The following is a 7316-nucleotide window of genomic DNA, read 5'->3' on the forward strand; positions in this document are numbered from 1 at the left end:
CGCTCCTCTGTAACTTTAAATCTAAGACCCTCACCAGCACCATTCGCATCCATCCTGCTCAACACCAGTCTTCATCAAGTGCACCCCCCTCATCAACACACCTACACACACACACACTTCCCCCAACATGAGTCTTCCCCTCATCCCCTCCCCCATCCTTACCCCCTGGCGACCCCAGCCCGTCCACATTCCCAAGTACTCTTTCTCCTCACCACATACCTTCCTCCCTGTGCTCCAGTCATTCTCCATTCCACCCTTCTGCCCCTCAACCCCCATTCTCTCCCTCACCACACCTCGCTCCACCACAGCCCCCTCCCAGGTCAGGGTCGGGCCCCAGTAGCTCACCAATCGGTCCTTCTCCAGCAAAAAGACACTGGCCGTCTTGTCGAAAGATCCGGAGGCTAAGCGACGCCCGTCGCAGCTCCAGGCCACTGAATGCACCTTGGCACTGTGAGCCGGGAACTCGCGCGTCTTGCTGTGGCCCCGGAAAACTCCTGCATCCCGAGCACATAGCGCGACGGGCCACTGCTCACCGAGCACCAGGGGGCCATAGTGCCTGGGCCACTCTGACCCAGCGCCGAGGGCCCCATGGCTGCCGGGCACCGCCATGCCGAGGTTTCAGCCGGTTCCACCGCCACCAGCTGGGCGCAATCAGTCCTGGCGCCGCCGCCTCACGCATGCGCTTGGAAAAGCGCCCCGCCCGTCTGCGCAGGCGCACTGTGGCCGCCCCAGAAAGGACTACAAATCCCGGCATGCAGCGTGCTCCCGCCTCTGCCTTTTTCAAATAGTGTGAATTTCACTTTCAATTTGCGTCACACTGAGGGTGGCACATGTTTCGGCGGAGAGCACCTCTCAATGACGGGTGATGTCATCTCTCCTGTGGTGAAAGCTGAGCCTCTTTGCCCACCATGAGCTTCACCCCAGAGGTCAAGAGTCGTGGGATGAAGTTTGCTGAGGAGCAGCTGCTAAAGCATGGATGGACTCAAGGCAAAGGCCTAGGCCGGAAGGAGAATGGCATCACCCAGGCCATCAAGGTGACACTGAAGCAAGACACTCATGGGGTGGGACACGACCCTGCCAAGGAGTTCACAAACAACTGGTGGAATGAGCTCTTCAATAAGACTGCAGCCAACTTGGTAGTGGAAACTGGGCAGGACGGAGTTCAGATAAGACACCTTTCCAAGGAGACCACTCATCATAATCATCCCAAGCCTAACATGCTGTATCAGAAGTTTGTGAAGGCAGCTGAGCCAGAGGTTGCTCTACTTCCAGCAGCTGAGTCCACCTTCTATCCAGGTTGAAATATGCAGGCTCCCACGCCTCTGTGGCTCTACGAGGAGCAATCGGGGGCTGGCAAATTCCTGCCTAGGGCTGCGGATTCCTGGGAGGCTTCCACAAAGAAAGAGGGATGGTAGTGGTGTTGAGTGGGCCATGTCCACCCCCTTCGTCCCTCCTAGACAGCCACGCTGACTTCGGGTGAAGAGAAACCAGACAAAAACTTGGAGAACCACAGTGATGATGACAGCCAAGGGCCCATGCCTCCAAAATTCTGACTGATGAGATGCTGCTCCAAGCCTGCGAGGGGCGAACAGCACACAAGGCTGCACATCTTGGGATCACAATGAAGGCCAAGCTTGCTCACTAGAGGCCCAGGAGCAGGCCTTCCTGGCTCATCTTAAAGGCCAGGACTTTGAGACCTCTCAACCACAGTCTGAAAGTAAGCTCCCCAAAAAAGGAAAAAGAAAAGGAAACAGAAAGAGGAAGAAGAGTGTAGAGCAACTGAGAGGAATGTGGATGAGGAACACCCAGAACACACTAGGCCCAGCATTAGGAAAAGCAAAAAGAAGAAAAGACAACATCACAAGGAAGAGGTCTCAGATGAGAGAGGGGGAACAACTGTAAGGAGTGAAGAGGAAGAGGCTGCAAGAACAAGTGGACTCGAGGAATTAAAGAGCAGAGAGCAAGCCCACCAGCATCTTAAGAAAAAGAAGAGGCAGCACTGTGAAGGGGAGAGGTGGAGGAGCAGACCGTGGTGTTGGGTAGAGAAGGAAGCGGCAAGGATCATGCAAGTGGTGTTGGGAGAAAGGAGGTGGCAAACAGAGCACACGGTGATCGATGCAGCAGAGACAAGCAAAGCAGCAGCGTGAGGAGGACTTGAACATGGATGATGAGGAAGAGGAGGAGGCTGCTCTAGAGGGTGAGGCCAGGGAAGCAGAAAGCATAGCACACAGTAAAGGAAGCAGCAGAAGAAAGAAGACAAGACAGCAGTGTAAGGAGGAGGAGGTGGTCTTGGATGTAAGCTGTGAAGTCCATGATGGCAGGACCGGGGAAATACGGAGCAGGTGAGAAGAGGAGGTGGCAGCAACCAGGGGAGGAAGGAACTAGAGTCAACACTGACAGAAGCACCAAAAAGAAGAAACGGAACAAGAGAGACTGAAGTTCTGTTAAAGGTGGGGCTCAGTTACTTTTCAGTTGTAGCCTCAGAGACCTGGGGCAAAGTCCTACATGAAGAGTCCCTCCCAAAGAGGAAACTGAGCTTTCTGGAATAGCAGTCTTCTGCTGGAGACAGCCATATCTTAGTTAAGGGAGTGGACATAGTCCCCCCTGCAGCCTCTGACCCAGAGATCATGAACTCAAGTGCTTCCAGGAGCCACGCAGCCAAGGAACAAGGTGTATAGGGGCTATGGGAACAGGAATATAGATAGGTGCATCCCTACCAAAAGAAGCCCAAATGTAGACTTATGAGAAATGTCTTGGTTTTTAAATATCTTGAAGGCTAAGAAAATCATAAATTGGGGCCTATGGGCTATATTCAGCTCACAGGTTGCTTGTTTCTAACACTGTACCAATGATTAAACATGAACTTTAGCCCCCCCAAAAAAAAAATTGCTGAACGTTTCAGCCTCTTTTTACTGTCCTTATTTCTCCCTTCCTACTGTTTGATAGATATATTTAAATCCCTGTTTAATCGAGGAAGGGAACTAACGCAAACCTTCCAGTTATTCGTCAGTAAAATGTCTTTCTTCTAGAGTTATTTCCCACCCCACCGACCACTCCCTCTCTTGGAGTAGCAAGTTTGGACTTGAGAGAAGGACCTGAGTAGGACAGAAGAAATAAGGAAAGGTAGAAAAAAGACCAATAGGGATGGGAAAAAGAAACTGTAACTTTAAATCATAGAGTCTGCTCTACAGTGACTGGAAAGGTCTACAGCTCCAGGGAGAGATGGCTCTATCTCAACTGTTGTGGATTTAGCTAGCTCAAGATCCACAGCAGCTGGAACATGTCTTCTGGAGGTGGAATGGGTTCCACTTTGGCCACTGGGGACTGAGCTGGCTCCTGCTCCACAGTGGCTTCTGGGGACTCTCCCTCTCCCTCTGGGGAGGATGCCAGAGCTGTCCCTTTCCATTGATGATGGTATTACTGATAGTTTCTTATTGTCCAGCTGAGAGGCTTTGGCTGGGCTGCCCCCAATCTAAGTATAAGTAGGGACACTGCTGCTGGGGGCAGCACTGTAATCTCCGGGTGATACTGGAGCTGAAAGAGGAAAGATACCCAATATGACTGTCTTTATCTGAGTCTTTCCTAATCCATAGAAGATCCTGCCTCTGAGAGAAGCCCCAGCCCCTGTCTCCACAACAGGATAGACTTTATAGACTGGGGTCCACCACCTGCACAGTCCCAGGCTCATCCTGCTCCAGGCCTAATGTCTGTTCCTGGAGCTTCCTCCCAGGAGCCCAGCATCAACCTCTCTCAAATACTCTTTGTCACCCTCCCCAGACCTTCTCATCATCAGGATCACCCTCACTGGGATCTGGGTCCCTCCTGCTAGGACAGGAGCCTATGAACATGGAAGGTCAGGGCATTAACTGGGTCAGGCTGACCAAATATGGGTACCAACAAAAATACTTGGGGTATTTGTCCATCCATGTTTGCAGGATGGAGCAAAGGTGCTAGGAGACAAAGGTGCAGGCTTACAGGAAGGCGGACAGGCAAGCAGGCAGCAGAGTTAGGGGCTTGACTTCTCCTCCCTAGACCCTCCCAAGGCCCTCTGCAGAGGCTGCCCAGCCTATATGTGGAACCCTTCCACCTCCAGAAGCACATCTTCCAGCAGCTGTGGATCTTGAGCCAGCTAAATCCACAACAGTTGAGATAAAGCCATCCCCCTGTAGCAGCAGACCTTTCCAGTCACTGTAGAGCACACTCTATGATATTTGCACAAGGAAGAAATCAACTAATGATGCATTTCTTGGGGTATACTGTCACTAAGCAACACATGACTGTGTTTGATAATGGTGTATTCTGATCAAAATCCCAGCTTTTGTATCTATAAACAAGCTGACTTAAAAATTTATACAAAAAGGAAGAAGTACTAGAATACATATTTATACAAACTGAGAACTATGACATCGCTAGGCAATATAATCTTAGGGGACTACCGTTGTTTTACTTTTGTTTGTTGACCTTGTGTCCTCATGTTCTTCTTACAATGTGTTTTGAACATTTTACCTATTGAGAGGTGGAGTTTTTGTTTTCTCCTTTTAATCCAGAGAGACCTCATGACTACAGAACAACACTGCAGCCCAGGTTGAGCCCCCATCGCCCTGGTTCTTCAGAGTTTCCCCCTACCTCCTTCCCTACCCATCAGTCATCTGTGCTGCCCACCCTGGCAGGTTTTCTGCATAACACCTCATCTACTCATGGTGTATTCATTTTCCCACCTTTCTCACTCAGGAGAAGGGAGAGGACCAGGGATAATCACACAGCCAGGAGATGTGAGGAGAGGGTTGGAGAGATAACTGCACCCATAATCCCCACCTTGGAGTGCTTCTCCTTCAGCTTCCACAAGTTCCCTTCAGCCTCCACAAGTCATCCTCTAACTTTTAGGTGCTTTCCCATCCCCCACACCCTGCCACTGAGCAGCCTATAACTGTGTATCATCCCTAAGCTTTCAGGGGTTTCAGACTTCCAACTCCACAGTTCTGACAAAAAGCCTGATTTTCCCATCTGGTAGATTGTGTTAGACAGAAGATACTCCTTTTGTTTCTGAAGTTATGGGGCAGGAGATGCAACAGTAATACCACTCACAGAGCCTACTGACTTTCTCCAACTCCCAGGTATTAGCCCTGCAACCTTGGAAATATTACTCTCAGAGCCCACCTATTCATCCCCTCCCCCAAAATACTTCCAAAAATAAAAATAATACCAATCCTTACTCCATGGAACTGTAAGGGCAGCACAGTGTACTGAGGACATGGACTTCATGCTCACTCTGCCTTTATGGGCACTTTGGATAAGTCCTTTCACCTCTCCAAGGCTCCCTATCTGTAAAATGGGAATGATATAACAACAAGCATAGATTTTGCAGAAGCAAAGCCATCTCAGCACCATGGGAACATGTTTTGTCGAGCTGTGGTTGTCGTTATAGAGGAAGTTTCCTTCTACTGTGTGTCTTGAAAGAAAAATAATGTAATAAAAATAGAATAGACTCTTCTGCTTCCAGGAAGATGGAATAACAGGAAATGAATTTACCTCTCCTACTTGACATAACTAAAGACCCAGAAAAAAAAATATATGAAACAACAGTTTTCAATATAGTGGACATCAGGCAATAAAAAGATAATGATCCCTGTGAGATAGAAAACAAATGAGGTAGCCTCATGTCTTTTCCCAGCATACTGCCTTGGGCAAGGACCCAGGCACAGGAAGAGAAAACAAGGGGGAGGGCAGGCTCCCTGAGTTGAAAAGAGAGCTGAGCAGTGGCGGGGAAAACAAGGCAACCAGTATTCATAAGACAGAGTAACAAGGAAGAGAAAGAAAACTCCAGACATCTGTGGAGGGTCTGCTTGAGTTTATAACAGAATACTGTTCAACACAAGCATATAAGGAAACCATGATCAGAAAGGAATTGGAGAACAACACCAGAGTTTACAAAAGGCTGAGAAGAGTACCTGTTCCTACCAGCTAGATGAGGAAATCAGATAATTCATGGGACACGAGACAATAGAAGCAAAAAAAGTCTTGTCTCAGTAATAGGGACTAATTATCCTAGGAAAAATGCTGCCCTGATCTGACCTAACAAGTCTTGACAACAATACCTGAAAGGATACAGCTTTTTCTAAGTAGCTTAACTGCATACTAGAATGAAGTTCAAGATATTTATTTATAGGAGTAATAAAATATTCAGCAACCCCACAAGGTAAATTTAACAAATCTGGCATCCAATGGACTAACTGCATACAAAGCAGTAGGAAAAGATCCATAATAAGAAGAAAAATCAATTAACTTAAACTGAACCAGAAATGGCACAGATATTAGAATTAGCAGATAAGAACATCAAAAGAGGTACTATAACTGTAGTCCAAAAAGTTAAGAAGAAACATGGATATATTTTTTGAAAGATTGCCAAAGATGAAAAATAAGGAAAAATATAAAATGAAAGATACAATGGATGGGATTAGACATTGCAGAAGAAAAGACTTGTGAACTCTCCATAAGGAAATAGAAAGAGAAAGAAAGAAGAGCATCACTGAGTTGTGTGGCAACTCCAAGCAGCCTAATCCATGTGTGAATGGTGTACTTAAAAGAGGAAGTAACATGGGAGCCAGGGTGCATGCCTGTAACCCCGGCAATTTGGGAGACAGGCTGGAAGATTGCAAGTTCAGGGTATTTAGTGAGACTCTGTCTCAAAATAAAAAGTAAAAGGACTGGGGATGTAACTCAGTGGTAAAGTGCCCCTGAGTTCAATACCAAGTACAAAAAAGAATGAATGAAAGAAAAAGGATAGAAGGTAGGAAAAATAGACATTTTCATATAACACATAGATTTTATGAAGCTTACAAATTCACAGATATGGGAAGATCAGCAAAACCCAGCACAAATAATAAAGAAAACTAAACTATTAAGGCATATGATAACAAAATACTACAAAATTGGTGACAGGGGAAAACATCAAAAAGGGAAAAATAGAGAAACAAGGAAAAGTGATAGTAGAAGGAGCGTCAGAAATAATGAAAGTGATAAGAGAATGGAGCAGTATCTTTAAAGTACTGAAAGGAAAAAGAAAATCTCTGTCAATGTAGAATTCTATAGTAGTATTAATATCTCTCCAAATTCAAAGTAAAATAAAGATTTTATTAAAAAAACATGTTAGAAGAATTTGCTAAGAGCAGACCTGTACTACAAGAAAGGTTAAAGAAAGCCCTTCAAGTCAAAGAAAAATGACCCTATATAGAAATGTAGATCTACACAGAGGAATGAAGAACACCACAAGTGGTAACTATATAGGTAATATATAAGGTTGTTTTCTTCTTATTTAG

General features: G+C 46.5%; 1 pseudogene across 1 annotated transcript; it reads left to right on the plus strand.

Annotated features, from left to right (window-relative positions):
• Positions 1-827: 827 nt before the first annotated feature.
• On the plus strand, positions 828-2158 carry LOC306663420 (G patch domain-containing protein 4-like; annotated as a pseudogene). Its single transcript, XR_013766673.1, has 2 exons — positions 828-1241; positions 1458-2158. The product of XR_013766673.1 is annotated as a G patch domain-containing protein 4-like (transcript).
• Positions 2159-7316: the final 5158 nt, after the last annotated feature.

Source organism: Sciurus vulgaris, assembly GCF_902686455.1.
Source record: "Sciurus vulgaris genome assembly, chromosome: 6".
NCBI classification, from domain to species: domain Eukaryota; kingdom Metazoa; phylum Chordata; class Mammalia; order Rodentia; family Sciuridae; genus Sciurus; species Sciurus vulgaris.